This window comes from Rhinatrema bivittatum, chromosome 2, assembly GCF_901001135.1.
Source record: "Rhinatrema bivittatum chromosome 2, aRhiBiv1.1, whole genome shotgun sequence".
In the NCBI taxonomy this organism is placed as follows: domain Eukaryota; kingdom Metazoa; phylum Chordata; class Amphibia; order Gymnophiona; family Rhinatrematidae; genus Rhinatrema; species Rhinatrema bivittatum.
In genome coordinates, this window is record NC_042616.1 from 610,235,760 (window position 1) to 610,262,887 (window position 27,128).

A 27,128-nucleotide genomic window follows, 5' to 3' on the forward strand; every position below is an offset into this window, starting at 1 on the left:
GGAAAGAACAGTACTGTCTCTTAGAATTATTTATAAAAATCTACTTGTCATGCCACCAGTTGGATAATAATGCCATGATAAAAGGGTACATAAGCATTTTAATGCCCAAGAACCTGCTTTTTTATGACTATGACCTTCTTAATGAAAAACATAATGGTAAGCAATTACAAAAATATATACAATACATTGTGTGACTTAATTTATGCCTATTATTATTTGTAATTCTTGCCCCATCCATAAAGCAGAAGTAGCCAACTCCGGTCCTCGAGAACCACAAAGAGGCCTGGTTTTCAGGATGTCCACAATAAATATGCATGAAGTAAATTTGCATGCACTACCTCCATTGTTTGCAAATCTTTGTCATGTATCTTCATTGTGGACATCCTAAAAACCTGGCCTGTTTGTGGCTTTCAAGGATGGGAGATGGCCACTCCTGCCCTAAAACATATTGTTCTCTTTTTGAGGGCAATTTTTTAACAGCATTTCTACTCCCGGAGCAACCTAAACTTAACTAGGAACTCAACAAAATTAAGATGAAGGCAGCGTCCAGCAGCAAGAGGAGGGCCTTCCAGTCTTTTACATCAAGTGTCACATGTATGATTTTTTATCCTCCAGTGAGAAATTGTATGTTTGCACCCAGTGCAAAGAGATTCTGCCTCTCAGAGAAAGAGTCCAATCTCTGAAGATTAGAGTGGCAGACAAGGAGGAGCTGAGGTAGACAGAGAGGTATATAGATAAGACCTTCAGGGACATAGTAGCAAAGTCCCAACCTCAGTCTAGCATCTCTGGTGCTGCCTTAGAGGAGGAAGTTCTCCTGGTCAGAAAGCATCAACCTGATGTGGCAGGAAGTGATCCTGTAGCAAGGACCTGCTCTCCAGATGTTGCATTGTCCTCTTGCACCGAGGATGAGTCTTCCAGGGCTACTGCTCAGGACTGAAGGGTTAGGTCAGCCATAATAGTTAGTGATTTGATTATTAGAAATGTAGACAGCTGGGTGGCTGGTAAATGCAGTGTTTGCCTGGTGTGAAGGACCTCATGCATCATGTAGATAAGATTTTAGACAGTTGTAGGGAGGAGCTGGTTGTTGTGGTATGTGAACATCAATGACATAGGAAAATGTTGGATGGAGGTTCTGGAAGCCAAATGTAGGCTTTCAGTTAGAAAGCTGAAATCCAGAACATCCAGGGTAATATTCTCTGAAATGCCCCTTGTTCCATATGCATGTCCCTAGAGGCAGGCAGAGCTCTGGAGTCTCAATGCATGGATGAGATGATGGTGCAGGGAAGAGGGATTCAGTTTTGGTGAAAGGAGAGTCTTTTTCAAAAGGAAAAGCTCCACCTTAATCAGAATGGAACCAAGCTTTTACAAAGGAGATAGAGCAAAGCAGTTTTTAAACTAGAACAGGGGGAAAAGCTGACTGTCACTCAGCAGTGCATGGTTCAGAGGGCAGTATCTTCAAAGGATACTAATGAAACAGGAAAATTAAGTCATCCCAACAGAGAGGTTCCAATAATAGCAAAAGTAGTCCATGTGCCTATAAGCAAAGAATCACCAGTGCTAAAGGATTCCAAATTATCCCTTTCAACTGAAAAGCAGGTTTTTAATACAAACAAAAACATACTTTGAAATATCTGTATGCCAATGCCAGAAGTCTAAGAAGCAAGACTGACTTTTTTGATTGGGTGATTAGGGAATTGGATCGAGGAAGAGCACTCGATGTAATCTACTTGTATTTCAGCAAAGCTTTTGATACGGTCCCGCACAGGAGGCTTGTGAATAAAATGAGAAGCTTAGGAGTGAGTGCCAAGGTGGTGGCCTGGATTGCAAACTGGTTGATGGACAGAAGACAATGTGTGATGGTAAATGGAACTTACTCTGAAGAGAGAGCAGTGATAAGCGGAGTGACGCAAGGATCGATGTTGGGACTGGTCCTGTTCAATATCTTTGTGAGCGACATTGCGGATGGGATAGAAGGTAAGGTTTGCCTTTTGTGGATGATACTAATATCTGCAACAGAGTGGACATGCAGGAAGGAGTGGAGAGAATGAGATGGGATTTCAGGAAGCTGGAAGAGTGGTTGAAGATATTGCAGCTGAAATTCAAAGCCAAGAATTGCAGAGTGTTATGACTATTGGTCGCAGATGGCTACAACCGATGCAATTCACTTTATGTACTGCTCTGTTCTCATCTCTGGGCCTACTTGTGGCTGAGGCTAGCAGCTACTGCCACACTCCTCCTGGTTCCCAGGACTTCTCATGGTGTCTGGGATGCTGCCAGCACCCACACCAACTCTGGGCCTTCCTAGTCAGCTCGCCTTTGAAGACCTAAGAGCGGGAACTTCAGGGGCGTCCCTGGCTGATGACATCACCAGGCCGGGATTCTTAAGTACTGCCTTCGCCCCTTGCTAGCTGACTTGGCAACAAATTCCTTCACTACTGATATCTGCTCCTGGCTACTCGTACCTGTGGTTCCTGTTCGGTTCTACCTGCCTCTGGACTCTGTGTGGATACCCGCTTCTCAGGGGTCCTGCTGCGCTCTTGTGTGAGACCTCATCTCCTGGCTTTCCCCGCTCCTCAGGCTAGCCCTGCACCTCCCAGACCTCCAGTCTACCAGCCCCCTGCCCCTCAGAGTCATGCCTTGGAACCACTTCCTGCTTGGAGACTGGACCCATACTTCCCCGCTCCTCGGGGCAGTGCCTATGTTCTACAACCAAGATTGTACCTGTACTCCCCCACTCCTCGGGTAGCACCTACGTTCTACACAGAGACTGTGCCTGTGCTTCCCCGCTCCCCAGGGCATCGCCTAAGTTCTGTTTCAGTGACTCAGCACCCCCGCTCCTCAGGGTAGTGCCTCGTTTTCTCTGCCTGAGATTCCATCGTGCGCAGCCCTGCTCCCTGGGGTTGCTTTCATCACTACTGCAGAGATTTTCCTGGGCTTCCCCACTCAATGGGTTAGCCTACATCACCTGTCAGAGCCTCTCTTGCTGCACAGCTCCGCCCCTCGGGTCTCTCTCCACTGCGGACCTCCAGAAGTTTCTGTCTCGCGCTCCCTGCTCCTCAGGGCCTGCACAGTGCTTCTCTCTCTCAGAGGGCCCTGCTCTGGTACGTGTCTCTCAGTTCAGAGAGTATACTGTGGGTTCCCCCTGAACTGTGTCTCTCACCCCGCTCCTCTGGATCCCCCACATTACTCCCTTTACTGCACCTATGAACACGTGGCTGTGATGCAGGATACTCCATTCCTTTACACTACTGAATTTCCTACCATAGCTGACCTAGCCTCCCGACGGTGGGGAACTGTGGGGCTCCTCACCTCAGTCCAAGGGCCCATAAACCCATGAATCCTAATACAGAGTCATGCATATGGGGTGTGGAAATCTGAAAGAACTGTATTTGATGGGGGGTGAAGGGCTGAGGTACACGGAGCAGGAGACAGACCTTGGGGTGATAGTGTCTAATGATCTGAAGTTGGCAAAACAATGTGACAAGGCGAAAGCTAAAGCCAGAAGAATGCTGGGCTGCATAGAGAGATGAATATCTAGTAAGAGAAAGGAAGTGATGATCCCCTTCTATTGGGCTTTGGTGAGGCCTCACCTGGAGTACTGGGTTCAGTTCTGGAGACCGTATCTCCAAAGGGACAGAGACAGGATGAAGGTGGTCCAGAGAAGGGCAACCAAAAAAGTGGATGGTCTTCATAAAATGACTTATGAGGAGAGATTGAAGAACCTAACTATGTATACCCTGGAGGAGAGGAGGAGCAGGGGTGATACAATACAGACTTTCAGATACTTGAAAGGTTTTAATGATCTATGATGAACAACAAACTTTTCCGTTGGAAAAAAATCAGTAGAATTAGGGGTCACAAATTGAAACTCCAGAGAGGAAGACTCAGAACCAATGGCCGGAAGTATTTCTTCATGGAGAGGGTGGTGGATGCCTGGAATTCCCTTCCAGAGGAAGTGGTGAAGACTAAAACTGTGCAGGTTTTCAAAGGGGCATGGGATAAACACTGTGGATCCATAAAGGCTAGAGGATGGGAATGAAGAGAAGAGCCATGGGGGTGGCTTGCTGGAATGGTGGCTACTACTTGGTGATTACTACCCTTACTCAATAAGCCTTCACACGGTTATTGCAACTCCAATATTGCTATCTGCTTCAATGCAAGGAGAAATGTGGAAAAGAGGATTTGCATTCAGACAACAACCAACAAGGAATGAAATACACAGTCTGGGTAAACAAATAAGCATGGGGGTAGCTTGCTTATTGCGGCGGTTACTAACCTAAACCAATTAAGCCTGATACTTCACTTTGAATGCAAATATAGTGTTGCTCTCTGCTTCAATGGCAGGGGGAAATGTGGTAAAGAGGATTTACATTCAGACAACATCCAACAATGCATTGATTTGTGCAGTCAGGGTAAACAAGCATCGGGGTAACTTGCTTGATGCGGTGGTTACTACCCTTAATCATTAAGTCTTATGATTTACCTTTGATGCAATTCCAACATTACTCTCTGCATCAATGGCAGGGGGTGGGAGGAAATTTGAATCAAACAATTATCAAAAAGGCCCTGAACTTGGTGATCAGTGAAACAGATAAGTATGGGAAAAGAAGTATGGGAAAATAAGTGTGGCAGCTTGCTGGGCAGACTAGAAGGGCTGTTTGGTCATTTTCTGCCATCATTTCTATGTATCTATATATGTAAGAGTTAGAGTATATAGCAGTGAATGATAATGTAGACATAATTGCATCACAGAGACCTGGTGCAAAGCAGGCAATGGGACAGTGCTATAACAAGGTACAGATTATATCATAATGACAGAGAGGATCAAGTTGTGGGGAGTTGGTGCTTTATGTCTAGGAATTACCCCAATATTGACTGGGTAAATGTAACAACAGGACATGCTAGAGAGGTAAAGTTTCTGGATGGAATAAATTATTGCTTCAAGGAGCAATTGTTTCAGGAACTGATGAGAGAGGGAGATATTTTAGATCTAATTCTTAGTGGAACACAGGATTTAGTGAAAGAGATAACAGTAGTGAGGCCGCTTGGCAATAGTGATCAAAAATGATCAAATTTGAACTAATGACTGGAATGGTGACAATATGTAAATTAAAACTCTAGCACTAATCTTTCAAAAGGGAAACTGATAAAATGAGGAAAATTGAAAGGTGCAGTTGCCAAGGTTAAGAGTGTACAACAGGCATGGATATTATTTTAAAATACCATCTTAGAAGCACAGTCCAGATTATTCTACTAATTAAGAAAGGTGGAAGAAAGGCCAAACGATTAACAGTGGTTAAAACCTAAGGGAAAAGAGGCTATTTTAACCAGCAAACTTCATTCAAAAACTGGAAGAAGGATCCATTTGAAGAAAATAGGGAAATGCATAAGTATTGTCAAGTTAAATGTAAAACATTAATAAGAAAGGCTAAAACAGAATTTGAAATGAAGTTGGCCATAGAGGGAAAAACTCATAATAAAAGCTTTTTAAACTATATCCAAAGCAGGAAACCTTCAAGGGAGTTGGTTGGACCATTGTATGATCGAGGGGTTAAAGGGGCTCATAAGAAAGATAAGGCCATTGCAGAAAGATTAAATGAAATCTTTGCTTCCATGTTTACTAATGAGAATGTTGAGGAGATACACATTCCTAAGATGGTTTTCATGGCTGATGATTCAGATGAACTGAACCAAATTAAGGTGAACCTGGAAGATGTAGTAGGCCAATTTGACAAACTAAAGAGAAGTAAATCACCTGGACCAGCTGGATTACCCTCCAGGGTTCTAAAAGAACTCCAAAATGAAATTTCTATTAGTAAAAGATGTAGTAGGCCAATTTGACAAACTAAAGAGAAGTAAATCACCTGGACCAGCTGGATTACCCTCCAGGGTTCTAAAAGAACTCCAAAATGAAATTTCTATTAGTAAAAGTTTATAACCTATCATTAAAACCCAATATTTAAAAAGGGCTCCAGGGGTGATTTTGGAATCTATAGACCAGTAAGCCTGACTTCACTGCTGGGAAAAATAGTGGGAACTATTCTAAAGAACAAAATCACTGTAGAAAAACATGGTTTGATGGAACACAGCCAGCATGGATTTACCCAAGGGAAGTCTTGCCTCTCAACTCTGCTATATTTTTTGAAGAGGTTAATATGTGGATAAAGGTGAACAAGTATATTTGGATTTTCAGAAGGCATTTGACAAAGTCCCTCAGAAGAGGCTTTTAAGAAAAATAAAAAGTCATGGGTTAGGATGCGATGTCCATTCATAGATTGCAAACTGGTTAAAAGACAGGAAACAGAGAGTATGATTAAATGGGCAGTTTTCTCAGTGGTGTGCCTCAGGGATCTGTACTTGGATTAGTGAGCAAATTTGCAGATGGCACAAAATTATTCATAAGAAATTGCCATGCTGGGTCAGACCAAGGGTCCATCAAGCCCAGCATCCTGTTTCCAACAGAGGCCAAACCAGGCCATAATAACCTGGCAATTACCCAAACACTAAGAAGATCTTATGCTACTGATGCTATTAATAGCAGTGGCTATTAGAGATTTGAATCGGAACCGGTTCCGATTCACATCGTTAATTTTTTTTTGTGCAGCCCGATCACGGTTTTGTTTATCGGCTGCGCCCAAGCCGATAAACAAAAAACCCCACCCAACCCTTTAAAACTGTTCCCTTAGCTTTCCCCACCCTCCTGAACCCCCCCAAAACTTTTTACAAGTACCTGGTGGTCCAGTGGAAGTCCCGGGAGCGATCTCCCACTCTCGGGGCCGTCGGCTGCCACTAATAAAAATGCCGCCGATGGCCCTTTGCCCTTACCATGTGACAGGGTATCCGTGCCATTGGCCAGGCCCTGTCACATGGTAGGAGTAATGGACTGCCGGCGCCATCTTTAAAAATGATGCGGGCCATCCAGTGGATGGGGTAAGCTAAGGGAACAGTTTTAAAGGGTCGGGGTGGGTTTAGGGATTGTTTTGGTGTGCCATTTTTCCCGCCCTCCCCCAAAACGATAAGACAACCCCAGGAACAAAATCGTGGGGTTCTCTTATCAGCAGCCCCCGATTTCTGACGATTTTGAAAATATCGTCCGATATTTTCAATCTTCCGAAGACCGAGTCACATCCCTAGTGGCTATTCCCTAAGTAAACTTGATTAATAGCAGTTAATGGAGTGGTTAAATCACATGTGAAAGTAATAGAAGGACGAAGGGGTACTCTATGAAGCTAGCAAGTAGCACATTTAAACAAATCAGAGAAAATTATTTTTCAGTCAATGCACAATTAAGTTCTGGAATTCGTTACCATAGGATATAGTGAGGGCAGTTAGTGTGGCTGGATTTTAAAAAAAATTTGAGTAAGTTCCTGGAGGAGAAATCCATAAATTGCTATCAATCAAGTTGACTTAGACAGTAACTTTGACTCTGGTATGTGGGTGCACATGTTCCTGTGTTTGCCAGTGCATGCACATGGATGCCTGCATTTTATAAAACATGCACATTTATACCCTCATGTTATAAAATGGGCAGGACGCGCGTATATGTGCACACCATTTTAAATGGGTGCATGCAAATGCTACGTCTACCATGTAAGTAGGGGGATTTTGTAAGATATGCATGCCAGCGCCAATACCCATTTCCCCAGTCTATTCCCAGTTCACTCAGTAGAGATGTGAATCGTGTGATCGATCATCTTAATGATCGATTTCGGCTAGGAGGGGGAGGGAATCGGATCGTCGCAGTTTGGGTTTTTTAAATATCGTGTAAATCGTGTAAATCGAAAACCGGCAACCTAAAACATCCCTAAAACCCACCCTGACCCTTTAAAATAAATCCCCCACCCTCCCGAACCCCCCCAAAATGCCTTAAATTATCTGGGGTCCAGTGGGGGGGGGGGAGGGCGGGAAAACCGGCACACTAAAACAACCCTAAAACCCACCCCGACCCTTTAAAATAAATCCCCCACCCTCCGGAACCCCCCCAAAATGCCTTAAATTACCTGGGGTCCAGAGGAAGGGTCCCGGTGTGATCTTTTACTCTCGGACCTCCGTGCATTGTAGAAATGGCACCGGCGCTACCTTTGACCTGTGAACAGGTCAAAGGTAGCGCCGGTGCCATTTTATTTTTGTCCCCCGACGTCAGGAGCGTAGGAGATTGCTCCCGGACCCCCGCTGGACCCCCAGGGACTTTTGGCCAGCTTGGGGGGGCCTCCTGACCCCCACAAGACTTGCCAAAAGTCCAGCAGGGGTCCAGAACGATCTCCTACCGCGAATCATTTTCTGTACGGAAAAACGATTCGACTTCAGGAGGTCGTTCCGGACCCCCGCTGGACCCCCAGGGACTTTTGGCCAGCTTGGGGGGGCCTCCTGACCCCCACAAGACTTGCCAAAAGTCCAGCGGGGGTCCGGAACGATCTCCTACCGCAAATCGTTTTTCTGTACGGAAAATGGCGCCGGCCATACGCTGTATGGCCGGCGCCATTTTCCATATGGAGCGATCTCCTACGCTCCTGCCGTCGGGGGACAAAAAAACAAAATGGCGCCGGCGCTACCTTTGCCCTGTCATATGACAGGTCAAAGGTAGCGCCGGCGCCATTTCTACAACGCACGGAGGTCCGAGAGTAAAAGATCACACCGGGACCCTTCCTCTAGACCCCAGGTAATTTAAGGCATTTTGGGGGGTTCCGGAGGGTGGGGGATTTATTTTAAAGGGTCGGGGTGGGTTTTAGGGTTGTTTTAGTGTGCCGGTTTTCCCGCCCTCCCCCTTCCCCTCCCCCTTCCTCCGATTTACGATTTTTTGACGATAAATCTGGGGAATTGTTATTGTATCGCGGCTCTAACGATTTTTGACGATTTAAAATATATCGGACAATATTTTAAATCGTCAAAAAACGATTCACATCCCTATCACTCAGTTAAAGGATAGGACTTGCTTACCCCCCCAGCTAACTAGACTTTCTTTTACCCTACTATCCCTGACCCTTAAAACCCTGCTGAGTAGTCTATGTTTTTTTGTTTTTCTACTTACACCTCTTCCATAGCAGAAGTAAAGTTATGCAATAGGGGAACCTTTGTGGGTAAGTACTTACACACACATTGTTTCCTACGGATCCAAACCACCCATGTCCCACCTAGACTCTGCCCATGCCCCACCCATTTTTCTATCTTTTGGATTTGTGTACATACTAAGAGATACACACGTATTTGGCCTCTTTATACGATCCACGCAGCACATGCTAGCTGGAGACATGCACATATCTCCCGACTTCGGTGCACATAGGCCTTTTAAAATCTACCAGTTAGGGAATAACCACTGCTATTGCTACCTTAGTAGATTGGGATTTATTTAATGTTTTGGTACTTGGATTGGTCACTGGTGGAAACAGGATGCTGGGCTTGATGGACTCTCAGTCTTACCCAGTATGGCAACTTCTTATGTTCTTTTGTTCTTAAAATGCATAAGAAAATCAACAAAAACATAAATAAATTACACCAGTTTTCAAGACAAACTTATGAGTTTATGTTGGATTTGAAAATTAGTCCACAACAATATCCGAGCACAGCTAGCACTCTAAATACAAATCACACACCAAGAAAGAGTGCTAGATAAAGGGTTACACAGTCCAAAAATTCCAAGGAATTTAAATGCAAGAAGGCTCTTTATTTTAAATCGGCAACTCCACTGTATGGAACAACAATGTTCTCAAAAGGAAGGGTCCCCCGACACGGACCCGTGTTTCGCCAAAGGCTGCGTCTGGAGGGACACACAGTAAGTCTTAATGAACACTATAAACAAAAAACATTAAGAAAGGACTGTGTTAAGGAAAATCGCCAATGCCGTACATCATTAGATTATAGAAATACATGCAATTCTTACCTACATCAAATTTACAAAGTTACATGGCAGGGAGCGCACTTCATAAAATTAAACACAGACCTTTAAACATACAGAAAAAGCACCAAAACATTCACGGACCAATCAGCTGAGGAGATGACCCACCAATCAAGACAGAGATCTCTCATCCAATCAAAATCAGGTAAAATGGACCCACTCTATTTCCTTATTTAAACCTCCAGGGGAAACAGTGTTGAGGCGGTAAATCCATCGTTGCTCACAGCGGATCAAATGAGTATCAGAATCACCACCTCTAGGGAGAGTAGGTACTATTTCCAAGTCTCCCTAGAGGTGGTGATTTTGATACTCATTTGATCCGCTGTGAGCAACGATGGATATACCGCCTCAACAGGGACCCTTCCTTTTGAGAACATGGTTGTTCTATACAGTGGAGTTGCAGATTTAAAATAAAGAACCTTCTTGGATTTAAATTCCTTGGAGTTTTTGGACTGTGTAACCCTTTATCTAGCACTCTTTCTTGGTGTGGGATTTGAAAATTAGCCCACAACTACTACATGCACACAATTACTTCTTCTAAAATGTGCAGAAATTTGTTGGCAAATTTTATGTGTATACTTTCAAGTATCCAAAAGTATGTACTTAAGTGTACATCCTTCCCCAAATCTGCCCCCGGGAACTCCTTTGCTCATTCTGGGTAAACTTACTTGTTTACAGGACATACTTGCATACATTTACCAGCATATCAGGTGGCCAGTTTTCGAAAAAGTCATTTCCGCAGTGACAGCACAATTCCACATCTGCAGAAATCCCTTTGAAAATTCTCCTCCAAAACTCTTCCTGCAGGAATTTATAGTGATTTTGATGTATTCAGGAAATAAAGAAATGTTCTACTTGATTAAATATGTTTGCAATGTTCATACTTTCATTTTTCCTCCTAAAGCTAGGTAATTAATCAATAATTACAGTCTGCATTCTAAAGTCTAGAAAATTTGCAATGAATGTCAATGTACAGGGGTGTCACAAAGCACTGGCCCACAGGGCCCATGATATGATTTTATTGGCCAGTGTTATGAATAGCACTGTCCTCTTGCTGGCTTTTGAGCCCCTGGGCCTGTAAGGGGCTAGTTAAATGGGACACTGCCATTTGCCTTCCTCATTGTAGATTGGATTAGAATGTTGCATGTTGTGTCAGACAGGCATCTGCATCTTGGAGGGCAACTTCATCACTCCCTCGCTCCCTTCGATCCTGCTTCATAATCACTGAATCTTCCAGGCATCCAGCAATGCCTCTGAACATGAAGACTAAGAATTAGAAGGCATTTTTTGCCTTATGCACAACAAAATAGGTTTTTGCTTTTTCAGTAACATATTATTTATGAAAGTAGTTTTTATGTTTGCTCAAGGCCTTTATATCTAATGGGAATCACATTATTTGCAAGGAAAGTGTCATAATTTAAACAAAATGAAAATGATGGGAAATTAAAATAATTCATAAATTTAACAAGTGGAATATACATGCATGGCATATCATTGGCTCTTAAGAGACAACACAATTGTGTATGTGTATGTAAATAAGTCAATTTACTATTTTTATTCTTTCATAGAAAGATTGAACATTCAGATTTTACGATATGCTGGAAATAGGCAAGTGCATTCTGCCAAGTATGTGTGTGTGTGTGTGTGTGTGGGTGTGTAGATAAATATATATACATATAAACAAACAATTATGCCTAAACTTCAGGAAAACTAACTTTCTTAAAATGGGGAAACACCTAAAGGAGTCAATAGATAGATGGGAAAATCTAGGGGAAGTAGAAGATGAGTGGACAAAACTTAAAGTAGATATTATAAGGACAACTAACCTTTTTGTTAGGAAAGTAAATAAAGGAAAGAGGAAAAAGAAGCCGCTATAGTTTTCTGAAGAGAGGTATAGCATTCAAAAACTACAAAAGATTGCAGAAAGAGGAAGACAGGTAACAATATCTGGAAAAATTAAGAGAAGTTGGGAAAGTAGTCAGGAATGAAAAAATAGAAGAAAAATAGCAAATATGGTAAAACAGGAGGTCAAGAATTTTTTAGATATGTTAATGATACAAGGAAGTGTAAAAATGGCATTGTGCGATTCATAGGTAAAGGAGAAGAATACATAGAGGCTGAAGAGGAAAAAGCAAAATTGCTTAAAATATATTAGAGATGTGAATCGTGTGATCGATCGTCTTAACGATCGATTTCGGCTGGGGGGGGAGGGAATCGGATCGTCGCGGTTTTGCTTTTGTAAATATCGTGTAAATCGTAAATCGGGGGAGGGCGGGAAAACCGGCACACTAAAACATCCCTAAAACCCACCCCGACCCTTTAAAATAAATCCCCCACCCTCCTGAACCCCCCCAAAATGCCTTAAATTACCTGGGTTCCAGAGCGGGGGTCCCGGTGTGATCTTTTCCTCTCGGGCCTGCGGTGTGTTGTAGAAATGGCGCCGGCGCTACCTTTGCCCTCTCATATGACAGGTCAAAGGTAGTGCTGGCGCCATTTTGTTTTTTGTCCCCCGACGTCAGGAGCGTAGGAGATCGCTCCCGGACCTCCGCTGGACCCCCAGGGACTTTTGGCCAGCTTGGGGGGGCCTCCTGACCCCCACAAGACTTGCCAAAAGTCCAGCGGGGGTCCAGAGCGACCTCCTGCACTCGAATCATTTTGCCGTACGGCCGGCGCCATTTTGCGCAAAATGGCGCCGGCCGTACGGCAACACAATTCGACTGCAGGAGGTCATTCCCGGACCCCCACTGGACCCCCAGGGACTTTTGGCCAGCTTGGGAGGGCCTCCTGACCCCCACAAGACTTGCCAAAAGTCCAGCGGGGGTCCGGGAGCGACCTCCTGCACTCGAATCATTTTGCCGTACGGCCGGCGCCATTTTGCGCAAAATGGCGCCGGCCGTACAGCAACACGATTCGACTGCAGGAGGTCGTTCCGGACACCCGCTGGACTTTTGGCAAGTCTTGGGGGGGGGTCAGGAGGCCCCCCCAAGCTGGCCAAAAGTCCCTGGGAGTCCAGCGGGGGTCCGGGAGTGATCTCCTATGCTCCTGACGTCGGGGGACAAAAAACAAAATGGCGCCGGCGCTACCTTTGACCTGTCATATGACAGGGCAAAGGTAGCGCCGGCGCCATTTCTACAATGCACCGCAGGCCCAGAGTAAAAGATCACATCGGGACCCCCGCTCTTGACCCCAGGTAATTTAAGGCAGTTTGAGGGGGTTCGGGAGGGTGGGGGATTTATTTTAAAGGGTCGGGGTGGGTTTTAGGGTTGTTTTAGTGTGCCGGTTTTTCCGCCCTCCCCTTCCCCTCCCCCTTCCCCCGATTTACGATTTTTGACGATAAATCGGGGGAATTCCTATTGTATCGCACTTCTAACGATTTTTGATGATTTAAAATATATCGGACGATATTTTAAATCGTCAAAAAAACGATTCACATCCCTAAAATATATTTCTGTTCAGTGTTCACTGAGGAAAGGCCTATAGCAGGACCAAATAAAACAAAAACCAATAAGATTGGAAGTGATGTAAACATCAATCAATTTTTGGAACAGTATGCTCATGAGGAGTTAATTAAAGTAGATTGGGTGATAGGGCTGAATGGGATACAACCAAGGATAATAAGAAGAGATGTCCTGGTAGTTCTGCTGGCTGACTTTTTCAATATGTTTTTAAATTCGGGAGCAGATCCAGAAGACTGGAGTTGGGTCATATAGTTCCTATTCATAAAAGTGGAAGTAAGGAGGAGATTGGGAACTACAAACTGATTAGTCTGACTTTTGTGGTGAGCACATTTATGAAATTGCTGCTAAAAATGAGGATTGTGCAGTTTTAGGAATCCAAAGGATTGCAAGATCAGAGGCAGCATGGTTTTGCCAGAATTAAATCTTGTGAGATGAATCTGATCAATTTCTTTGGATAACCAGACAGTTGGATCAAGGGAGAGCACTAGATGTAGTGTACTTGAACTTCAGTAAGGCCTTTGACACGGTTCTGCATAGGAGATATAAATAAATTGAATGCCCTTGGGGACCAAGCATGACTGACTGGGTTAGAAATAGAAAATGGCTGAATGGGATGCAACAAAGAGTAGTGGTAAATGGAGTTTTCTCGGAGAAGTGGGGCATTAATAGTGGTGTACCTCAGGGATTGGTCCTTGGACCAATACTTTTCAACATTTTTGTAAGCAACATAGCAAAAGGATTGCTGGGAAAGGTTAGTCTTTTTTGTTAAAGATACTAGGGATGTGCAGAAGCAAAATATTCATTTTGATTTGGTTTTCGTTTTGCTGGAACCCAAATTCATTGCATTAGTTTCATAGGGGAAAACCAATTCATTGATTAGCTTTATTCGTTGTCCGTTTTCACATTAAAGACAATGTGAGAAGTATTTGCGACCTGTTTTTGGCTGCAGAATTGGGATTTTCTTATCAATTGTGATAAAACCTTTGGGGAGAAATCATCAAAACATGAAAAGAGCTCTAAGGTACTTAAACTGTGGGAAAGTGGCACCAAAGTGGCATGAATAGCCTAAGGCACTTTAAAGGGGCAAAGGGGTACCAGGAATGGCAAGAGTGCTTTAACAGAGGTGCAAAGCAGCAGCGGGAGTGTCAAAAACACACCACAACTTCAAAAGAGAGCACCAATAACAGATGCATGAACCCTCGAAGGCAGCACGACAGGCAAAGCGGCAAGACAAGTGGCATCAACATCCTACAGCACAATGAATGGGGAACATAGCAAGCAGAAAGCCTAGCACCAACACACTGAGGAACCATGATAGTGGCAAGAATCCCACAAGGAGTTGAGTGAGTCATCTGGTGTATGGCAGCAAGACAGAGTGGCAGAAAGTTGATAGGGGCAAGACAGGCTGGCAGAGTGGAGGTAGTCTGGTCCCTGTGGTTTTGATAAGGGCAAGATAGGCTGGCAGAGCTGAGGTATTCAGGTCCCTGTGATTTTGATAGGGGCAAAACAGACTGGCCCCAGGGTGAGTTCCCTTTCCTTTGCGCAGGAAAGGGCTCCCTAGAATGGGTTCACCCCTAGAGGCGGGGGGGGGGGGGGGGTGTTCCATTGGCGTCTAGTGAGCTTTCGCTGGTCTTTTAAAATCTGGTGGAGTTAGCAGATATACAAATGAGAATATTCAAGGCAGAGGCAGAGGAGATTTCCATGTGAATAGCAGTTCAACATGGGTCAGCGGGCACTAAGAGATAGGCTGGCTGCACCAGGGGAGAGTTCCCTTTTCTTTGCGCAGGAAATGGCTCCCTGGAATGGGTAGGCCCATAGAGTGGAGCACAAGCCTTCAAGCGTGGTGAGTCGACATGGAAGAGGTTTCCATGTGAACAGTGGTTCAACATGGGTCAGAGGGTGATAAGAGATAGGCTGGCTACACCCAGGGAGAGTTCCCTTTCCTTTGCGCAGGAAAGGGTTCCCCAGAATGGGGTTGGCCCCTAGACTGTGGTGGTTCCGTTGGCATCTAGTGAATACCCAGAAGCTATTAACTGAACCTATGCACTTCAGCTGATGACAAAGGAACTTGAAGAGCTCTCAGAAATAAGAAAACTGCAACTCAAGTCCAAATCTACAATATCAACCTATGTTGACTTTGTAGTTTACACAGTGCCTCTGTAAACTATGGGAACACAAAGGATGAACTACAGTACAACTACCACCAGTTTTCTATAGCACTAGAAACATTAATGTTGGCACCTAAGAAACATCTAGGGAAAATGGCCCACATTAGGAAGGTCATGAAAACTATTGAGGTATTAAATATCAAAGCTCCAAGCTGGACAGACAGGCACAGCATTTGAGGTCAAGCCCTTGTAGGGATGTAAGGCCTGGATGGATAGGCACAGAGTTAGAGGATAGAGATCAAGTCCTTGTAGGGACATAAGGCCTGGAAGGACAGGCACATAATTAGAGGTCAAGCCCTTGTAGGGACATAAGGCCTGGATGGACAGGCACAGCATTAGAGGTCAAGCCCTTGTAGTGATGTAAATCCTGAACAGACAGGCACAGCATTAGAGGTCAAGCCCTTGTAGGGACATAAGGCTGGATGGACAGGCACAGCAGTAGAGGTCAAGCCCTTCTAGGGATGTAAGGCCTGGCAGACAGGCACACCGTTAGAGGTCAAGCCCTTGTAGGGACATAAGGCCTGGATGGATAAGCACAGCATTAAAGTTCAGGCCCTTGAGGGACGTAAAGCCTGGATGGACAGGCACAGCATAAGAGGTCAAGCCATTGTAAGGATGTAAAGCCTAGACGGACAGGCACAGCATTAGAGGATAGAGGTCAAGCCCTCGTAGGGATGTAAGTTCTGGATGGATAGGCACAGCATTAGAGGTCAGGCCCTTGTAGGGACATAAGGCCTGGATAGACAGGCACAGCATTTGAGGTCAGGCCCTTGTAAATACCCAGAAGCTATTAACTCTTCTTAATACTTATGCACTTCAGCTGATGACTAAGAAACTTGAAGAGCTCTCAGAAATAAGAAATCCGCTACTCAAGTCCAAATCTACAATATCAACCTATGTTGACTTTGTAGTTTACCCAATGCCTCTGTAAACTATGGGAACACAGAGGATGAACTAGAGTGCAACTACGACCAGTTTTCTATAGCACTAGAAACATTAATATTGGCACCTAAGAAACATCAAGAGAAAATGGCCCATATTATGAAGGTCATAAAAACTATTGAGCATATGAAATATCCAAGCTCCAAAGATCTGAAGTCAGCTTTTTGTGTTCTTACATTATAAATTTGCAAAACAGGAAAAAGAATATTCTGGAAGGAAGTGATGCACAAATGCATGAAACTGAAATTAGAAATACTAGAACTAAACTCAGACAGGCACAACATTTGAGGTCAGGCCCTTGTAGGGATATTTGACCTGGACAGTGCACAGACAGGCACAGCATTTGAGGTCAGGCCCTTGTAGGAATGTATAGCCTGGACAGTGGAGAGACTCGCACAGCATTTCAGGTCAGCTACATGTGCTGACATTAACTGAAGCATAAGAGGCAGTTGGAGCTGCTGCAAGGCTTTCAATTGCTTTTATTCATCTTGCCATTCACAGGGAAAATTTGGAAACCCAAGCAAAGGCATGTTTATTTTCAAAAACACTAGCATTTCCATCAACTCTGGTGCCAGCCATGAGCGGTGAGGTCTCATGATATCCCCTGTCATTGAAAATACACGTTCACTGAGCACACTGGTTGGTGGACATGACAGATATCGCTGAGCAACTTTGGCTAGGTGTGGCCAGACAGTGGACTTGTGTGCCCAATATGCCAGTGGATCTGTCTGCATGTCCTCTGTGGGCTCTGAGAGATACCGAGTCACTGACATTTGTGCTGGTGTCTCCTTTGCTTGGGTGGGCTGAGAGTCACTCATGCCAGCTGCTTTCTCTCTAGCCCATAGCAGAACAGATGATTCTTTATGGGGAATATGGCTTTGGTGTACTGAAGTGGAGGAGGAGGAAATACTAGCTGTCACTGACAGAGTGCTGCTCCTACTTGGGCTAGCACAACTCTCTGAAGTGCCACTGTTTCCTTCTCTGCTTCATGCCTAATTTGTCTCTGCCTCTGGCGCTTCTGTTCATGGACTTTTAGTAACAGCAGGTCCTTCACAAATGTGAGACAATTAGACCGTAGGGCGAGTTTCCCTTTTACATGGGGATCACAGACTGTGGCGAAGATGTATGTCGGGTCTTCTGTTAAAGGCCTTAATTTCTCTTGTACCTGCTTCTACAAAGTGTCCAGACAATGCAGCACCTCTGCTGTCATTCCCTCTTCCTGTTTAAAGCCCTCCAAATTTTCCTCCAGAAAATTAACTATTGGGATGATGTTAGCCAAGGTGGCACTTCTGGAACTCAGATCCTCCATGGCATCCTTGAAGGGCTGCAGGATTTTTTACCAGCTGGCTCATGACTGACCAATCTTGATGCCGTAGGGGATTCTACACCTATGTCCATTGCAACAGAAAGTTCATGAAGGGGTGTCTGCTGCTCCACTAACCTATGTAGCATCATATAGGTGGAATTCCACCGGGTGGAAATGTCTTGAATGAGATGCTTGTGAGGCATCTCCAAATCAGTCTGCTTTTGTCGGAGAACCTGTCCCGCCTTCATACTTCTGTGGAAGTATGCTGCTATGTTCCTGCCCTTCTGTATTAGCGTATGAAGGTATTCATTCTCTTGGTGCTTGGACTCCAACCCCAGAGCTGACTTGACTACCAGGTGCAGAGTGTGTGCAAAACATCGGATGTTCTGAAAGCACCCGTTGCATATTGCCTTTACCATATTTGCACCATTGTCTGTGACAAAGAACCCTGCCTGAAGATTCCTGTCTCACTGGTGTAGCTGCCAGCCTGCCAGCATTTGTCTGATGTATGCTAGAATATTGGCTGAGGTATGGGCCTCGTTCATCAGGTGGGTGTGCAGTAAAGCCCACCTCCACCCTGATACTTGTTCACTAATAGAGCTGCTGCCTGCCCCTGCCTCAGCCAGGTCCCACCAGTGTGCTGTCAGGGAGAGGTAAGAGTGTGCAGCATTCACGGCTGTCCAGATTTCGCAGGTGAAATGCACTCTCCCCTCTGCCTTAGCTAGCAGCGCTTGGATGCGACTGTGACACTGGTTGTACAGGCTGGGAATGACCTTTCTGCTAAATGTGGTCTGGAGGGGACTTTGTAATTTGGAACTAAGACCTTCAGCAAATGCTTTAAACCCACATTCTCCACTATCTGTAAGGGCTGGTCATCAAGGGCAATCATTTCCCTGATGCTCCTGGTTACAACTTTTGAGGCTGCCTGCCTCCTACCCTGGGATAGCATTACCAAACACCACCCCATTTCGTCCATGGTGGGTTGTCAGTTCTGACACATGGCAGGGGGCTGCTGGCCTGCCACCTGACTGCTAGAAGGGGCTGAGGGCCTGGGGTGACTCTTCTCCTTTGCAACCACTTTATGCTGCCTGAAAAAAGGGGTCCCCTGACTGGTACTGCCACCATCCCCAGATGGCACTACTGTTGTTGGGTGTTGCCTCTTCATATGATGCATCATGCCAAAATTAGTTAGATGTCCCATTTGCTTGCCTCTGCTAATAGCCCTTGCACAGTAATTACACTGAGCAAAACGTGGGTCCTCCCTCACTTTAAAGTGGCTCAAGATTTCAGATTTCTTTCGTGAACCCTTCTCTATTGCCTTCGGGTTGGATGCTGGCACTGGAGCTGAAGTAATAGGTGCACCCTGAGAAGCAATGCCAGGGGCATCAGTCATACTCTGTGCCTGTGCTGACTGCTCTTCCTCCTCATCATCATCAGTTTCATCTCTCCCCTGCAGCACTGAAGTGTAGGCAAAGATAGGACTAACTAATCCTCCTAGACCTTCTTCAGCTATTACTTCTTCCATTTCTGATGTTGAGAATCCCACACAAGATGAGTCTTCATCAGAATCAGAAGCAAACAGTGCCTGACTACATTTTCAAAGCTAAGTTGAGTCTGCTCTCACACTGCTGCTTTTGGTTGTCACCATTTTGTCTTGCATGACTCAGCCTCCCCTTCCCTCACCTCCAAAACTACAGGGTCATAAACAGGTGGTGGTGATGCATCATCTTTAAATTTCAGTTTTTTCTGGAAGGAACTGCCTGCCCCTCCAGAGATTTTAAATTTGGAACAGGTCCCTTTTTAACTTTAATGGGGAACTGGCACTGCCTTTTGAAGTGCCTCCTCTGCCAGTCCCAATCACTCAACCACATCTAGCTTTCCCTGACATTATGGATTTAATGTCACTGCCTTCTAGGGATTTAATTTAAAAGAATAATTTCCAAAAGAGACTACTGGTGATTTGGCTTCAGAGAATACCACTGTCCCAATATACCTGAGTCTGAAAAATTGCTCACAGGCCCACGAGGCAGTGTCTGGATGTACACTAAAACTGGGACTGCTCTATGTGCGCACACCAAGCTTGTAAGTACAAAAGAGGCCCACTGGGGATTTGGCTTCAGAGAGCACCCCTGTCCCAATATATGTCAGTTTGCAAAACTGCCCAGTGCCCACTGATGCCCAGTGCACTGGCTTCTTAGCTTAAAAGAGGACTGCTGTCCCAATTTATGTGAGTCTACAAAAATGTTTGCCCACCATGAATTTAGTAGTAGAGTTGTATGCCACAGAAATTCATTCTTGATACATATTTTATCCAGAATCCTCCATAAGAGCCTTACAATTATCCACACAATCTTGCACAACCAAAACATTCATTGGCTTAACAACTCCCTCCAATACCACACCTCCAATAGACCCTCTAGATCCACTTACAAAAGATCCTTAGCCACTCCCACTCACAATCTCTCCCAACTTATATCCACCAAAAAATGTGCACTATCCTTAGCGGCACCAACATTATGGAACTCCACCAGGAACACTGCACTGCCACCTTCAAAAAAAAAGCTAAAGACCTGGCTGTTTGAACAAGCCTACACTTGAATTATCTCCCTCCGCCAGGTCACATTCCCCTTCTAACTCCTCCTCCCCCCAAAATCTACAAGCAATTGTAATATCGTTATTGTTCTCTCTCTTGAAAAATCCTCTCCTAGGTCACTTGTCCCTTTATTTTCTCCTACTCTCCCAAGTTCATCTATATCCCTGTTACATATATCTTTATCTTTCCCTCTCAGTTCAAATATTACTCCCCTGTTACATGTAAACCGATGTGATATGTCTATGAACGTCGGTATATAAAAGTTTTAAATAAATAAATATACATTTTATTCATAGATGCTGTTATTGAGCCCTTGAAAAAGAACGGCTTCATTCGAAACATGGACCCATGTCGGGCTTGTTGAGAATGTGAGACTTCAGAGTCATCTCAGAAAAAGCAGCATGCATACCTAAGTTAAGTTGGAACTACACTGAGCAAATATAAAAAACGAAAAATATATGTTCACTTAAAACTGACCTATGATTATAAATAAGGCTGAGTCATATAGTGATTAGATATGTGAATCGTGTGATCGATCATCTTAACGATCAATTTTGGCTGGGGGGGAGGGAATCGGATCGTCGCAGTTTTGTTTTTTTAAATATCGTGTAAATCGTAAATCGGGGAGGGCGGGAAAACTGGCACACTAAAACAACCCTAAAACCCATCCCGACCCTTTAAAATAAATCCCCCACCCTCCCGAACCCCCCCAAAATGTCTTAAATTACCTGGGGTCCAGTGGGGGGATCCCGGTGTGATCTTCCACTCTCGAGCCACGGGTGCGTTAATAGAAATGGCGCCGGCGCTACCTTTGCCCTGTCATATGACAGGGCAAAGGTAGCGCCGGCGCCATTTTGGTTCCTGTCGCCCAACGTCACGAGCGTAGGAGATCACTCCCGGACCCCCGCTGGACCCCCAGGGACTTTTGGCCAGCTTGGGGGGCCATATGGCCCGCGCCGTATGGCCAGCTTGGGGGGCCCGTATGGCCCGGCGCCATTTTGCAATTCGGCAACACGATTCGAGTGATGGAGGTCATTCCCGGACCCCCGCTGGACTTTTGGCAAGTCTTGTGGGGGTCAGGAGGCCCCCACAAGCTGGCCAAAAGTCCCTGGGGGTCCAGCAGGGGTCCGGGAGCGATCTCCTATGCTCGTGACGTCGGGGGACAGGAACCAAAATGGCGCCGGCGCTACCTTTGCCCTGTCATATGACAGGGCAAAGGTAGCTCCGGCGCCATTTCTATTAACGCACCCGTGGCCCGAGAGTGGAAGATCACACCAGGACCCCCCCACTGGACCCCAGGTAATTTAAGACATTTTGGGGGAGTTCGGGAGGGTGGGGGATTTATTTTAAAGGGTCGGGGTGGGTTTTAGGGTTTTTTTTAGTGTGTATGGTTTTCCCGCCCTCCCCCTTCCCCTGATTTACGATTTTTTATGATAAATCGGGGGAATTCCTATTATATATCGCCTCTAACAATTTTTGACGATTTAAAATATATCGGACGATATTTTAAATCGTCAAAAAACGATTCACATCCCTAATTAGCGATACAGCTCCTACGATGAAGCCTGTTATGAATGGTCAACTACATAACCAAAGCATCTCTCACTAATGTACTGTTGGCACTTTTGGCAATCTGTTTGATACATTTAGTATTTGCCATAGTCCTTGAAATTCACATATCCTTTTGGGATCACGTGATTTATAATTTGATTAACTACTGAACATACCATAACTTGCCATTTATTTGGATAACTAAAAGTTATCCATATAAATGGCTTTTAAATATTGATCTCATTGAGTTCAGGGCATGTCTGAGACTTCTAAATATTCTTGCCAAATCAAATTTTTTAATAAATTTACCACAGTGCTTGCATTTATTTTAACTGACAATTTATGAAGGTAAAGGAAGTCTCATTTACAGCAGGCAATATCTTGCTTGCAATTTTGGATGGATTGTTATAACATGAAATACTATCAAATTGTAACTTCCAATTATAATTGTTAAATTATATTCATTCATAAAACCTATCACAGAGTAATTATTGGTTAAAGCATAAATGAGCAAAACTTACACAATTCTAATCTAATCATAAATGTAGCCTTTTTTTCGTGGCAACAAATATTGCTGCTTTGGCAGAAGGATTGGAATATTTCAGCTTTTGTCTTTACACTTGTTTAGTTAGCATAACAACAGCTGGGCAATGCTACAGACTGCTGCCTCCACTTCACAAGTCCTTCATACCTAATCAGGAAGGGCTACTAAAATCCCTTGTGTCAATATTTCATGCAACAGCATTACAGGTTAAATTGACTTCCTTAACAAAATCAAGCATCTAGAAACATACTGTAGAAAATGATGTAAACAGTAATTCTGACACAGATTAGCATTGGAAGTGAAATTGATTTCCATGATAATATGGTCCCTTGAGAAACATTGTCACTTGTTGACCATGGAAACTGATGTAAACAATCATGTTTTAAAAATACAGAATTATTGTTAAAACATTGCTTTTCATGTTACTGCTATATAGCTATCAACAAAGTCACTAAGAGGGCGGAGTCAGGGCGGCATCAGCACCGGAAGAGGAGGAGTCGGGGCGGCGTCGGGGCAGATGCCACGGAAACTTCACTGACAGCAAAAAGGTAAGGCCCCTTATCGTAGCCAGTAGCGCACCCAATAGCGCCACCTTTTATGATGGCACTATTGGGTGTGAAGGCCGGCAGCGATTACATTGTGGTGGTGCGATCGCTGCCAGCTTTTGCAGGCTCACCCCCCGCTTCACCCCCCTGCCCCCCGTTACCGCTGGGATTCACAAAATGTTGTGAAGAAAGAAAATCCAGGCCTAAGTATCAGGAAATTGAACAATAATACTGATTAGTGAAGCATGGAAGGCCAGCCTATTAGATAACATTTTCTTTCATGAAGGTCCTTCAATTTAGAAAAACTAATGTGACCAAAAACCCTGGATTTCTGCTTTTCCTGAGATGACATTACAGTTGAAATCATTACAATGAGGCAGTGTATGCAAAGGAGAATTCCTGGCTTCCTTGGATCTCATCGAGGCTTATCTACATATTCCCATCCATCAGGACTCTAAGCATTTTCTCTGCTTAATGATTCTGGGTCAATATTTTCAGTTTAAGGTTCTTTCATTTTGCCTTGCCACAGCGCCGTGGACTTTCATCAAGGTGATGGTGGTGGTGGCAGCTTTCTTCCGAAAGGAGGGTATTCTAGTTCACCCATATTTGGACAATCGGTTGATCAGAGCCAAGTCAGAGTCTCTATGCCACAAGTCGGTTGATCGAGTTCTCAAAGTCCTACATTCCCTAGGTTGGGTAGTGAATCATGACAAAAGTCAGCTATCACCAACACAAACTTTGGATTATTTAGGTGCTTGGTTCAATACTATTATGGTTAGAGTCTTTCTCTCTCAAGATCGAATCTTGAAACTTCAGGTCCAGATCCACCGTTTTTTGCGGTTGCAGGTACCCAAGGTCTGGGACTACTTACAGGTACTTGGTTCGATGGCCTCCATGCTGGACTTGGTTCCCTGGGCATTTTCCCTTATGAAACCACCACAGATGGCATTGTTGTCCTGCTGGAAGCCATTATTGTAAGAATATAATTTCCACTTACCTCTCAAGGGTTTGCCGAGAGACAGTCTATCATGGTGGCTTTAGACTTCCAATCTCAGTTGGGGTATGAACCTCGAAGTTCCTGACAAGGACTGTGGCAGACAGGACATACAAGGTCCATGAGTCCATTCACTACATATTAAAATGGATATTTGGAGTGTTAGAAAGTCATTTCAGGAGTTTAGATCACCCAGGTGGGGCCTTACAATACTGCCTAAAGGCAGTGGCTATGATTGTACTTGCCTGCTGCAACATTGAAAGGACCAATCAAAAAGCCAGTGAAGTGAATAAATGCATATTAAATGCTGGTACAGCTGGCTGCCATACTAGCATTTAATACTGAAGCCAGTGAGAGAAGGACAAAATCTTTCCTTCTCCCGCTGGCTTAAATGTATGATTTTGAGGATTGGGAAATATGGATGGAGGATCAGAATAGCAGTAGAATTGTGGGGAGCGGTCAAGGCTGCTAGCATGCTTCTTATTATTTTATTGAGGGCATCAGAAGGGAGTGGGAGGGACTGGGCTGCTTGCACACTTCATACTGTGGTAGATTTTAAAAAGGTGCAGGCATGCGGAAGTTATAAAATTAGGGGTCGGTGCACGCAAGTGGGTGCACAATTGTGCACCTTGACCTTGCTGAGCCACACTGCCTTCCCCCATTCCCTCCCCCCTTACCTGACCTTCCCACCCCTTTCCCTAACCTTCCACCCCATACTTCACAAAATCAGATCACAAAATTGCCAAACCCTACTCGACATGCTATCTAGTCTAAATTTCAACCTCCAAGTTAACAACCCCACACATAAAGCGGGTCATACACTCGACCTGATCTTCACTAACCAATACTTCTCAGATTCTTCTATTTCAGTCAATCCAGTCCCCTGGTCTGATCACTACATACTACAATGCAATACAAAAGCAATAATCAACGACTTAACAAGAACTAACACACCTCAACAATCCTTCAAATACCGGCCGCCTTTTCAAATCGATCTACTGCAACAAGAACTGGGAAAACAACTAACCAACCTTGACCTCTCAAACACAAATAGCACGATCCAATCATGGTTCCAAATCACAGAAAGCACAGCTAACAATATAAACCCGGAGAAAATTAAACAGCTAAAAAGCCACAAAGAACAATGAAACCCATGGTATAACACTCAATTAAGAAGCATGAAATTTAACCTCAGGAAAATTGAAAAAGAATAGCTAAAAGATAGATGTCCAGTAAAAGCACAAAGGTACTGCACCCAAATGGCCACCTACAAAAAAATGATATTGAACACCAAGCGGGACTATTTCAGCCAAAAAATCAAAAGCTCCACCAATAATTCCAAATCCCTATTCAACATAGTAAATAACCTCATCTCTGAAAATATCAGCGCAGACATAACCGAAACCAAAAATTTGAGCCAAGACCTAGCATCATTTTTCAAGACAAAAATAACCAAAATAACTGATACCTTCAAAACCCCCTCAAACAAAGAAGAAAAAACCAACACAACGAATAGTACACCTTGGTTGTATTTTGAACCTATCTCCTCAATAGACGCTGAAAGAATGCTAAAAAAAATAAACCCAGCCCGCCATGACCTCGACACCATCCCGACTAAAGAACTTAAAGAAATCTCTCATTCCATAGCTCCTACAATAGCAGCAATCATCAATAAATCTCTTGAAGAAGGTGAGCTACCAATCAAACTGAAAACCGCAACAATCAAACCAATACTAAAAAGAAAGAACCTGAATCCAATCGACATGAACAACTACCATCCTATATCAAATCTACCCCTTCTTGCAAAAATGACAGAGAAAGCAGTCCTGAAACAGCTTAATGAACACCTGGACACATACAAACTTCTTCACACCACTCAACACGGCTTCAGGAAAAACCACAGTACCGAAACTCTACTGCTCAACCTATCAAACAACATACTCAGAGGAATGGATAGCAAAATAGGACATCTACTAATTCTCCTCGACCTATCCGCAGCATTCAATACAGTCGATCACAAAAGGTTAATATCAAGCCTAACAAACATCGAGTTAGCGGGCAAAACGCTGAAGTGGTTCACTTCGTTCCTAAAAGATAGATTCTTCAAGGTCTCTATCAACAGTAAATCATCTGAAGCAATCCCCCTTGAAACAGGAGTTTCACAAGGGTCTGCTCTCTCAGCCACTCTCTTCAATATTTATCTACTCCCCCTATGTCAACTCCTATCAAGCCTAGGGCTAACCTTCTATATGTATGCCGATGACATACAACTCCTCATTCCAATCTCTATCACAATTGAAGACACACTGATACAAGCAGCATCCTACCTTGATTCAATCAGAAATTTGCTAAACCACCTAAACTTTTGTCTAAACATGAGCAAGACGGAATGCATTCTAATAGAAAGAAAAAACGCAGGACCTAAAACCATACCATCACTTCAAATAGACAACATTTCCATACAACTCAAAGAAAATGTAAAAGACCTGGGAATTTAGATTGACAGTGAACTAAACTTCAAAAAACACATCTCCACAAAAACAAAAGAAGGATTCCACAAACTACAAATACTTAAACACCTAAAACCAATGCTACACCTCCAAGATTTCAGGACAGTCCTACAATCTCTGATCTTCACCAGCCTAGACTATTGCAACTCACTACTGATAGGACTACCTAAAGCAACCTTAAAACCACTACAACTACTACAAAATGCTGCAGCCAGAGTACTGACAGGCAAGAAGAAATCAGACCACATCATCCCCGTACACAAGAGCCTACACTGGCTTCCAGTTGAAAAAAGAATTGAATTCAAGATCTTAACAATTCTTCATAATGCAATATACAAGGCAGATAACACAGCCCTTGACAATATCATAAAACTTCACAGAGCACAACGTACAACCAGAACAGCAAGTAATCTAAATCTTGTAATACCTTCACTCCCATTAGCTAAACTTTCCACAACAAGAAATCGAGCCATTTCTATCGCGGGTCCAAATTTATGGAACTCACTACCACAAAATCTGAGCTCACAAAGTAACACTAAATCTTTTTAAAAAAGAGCTCAAAACATGGATATTCAGCCAAACATTCAAAGACGGTATCGGTTAAGTTCACAGATCAAGTCACTGA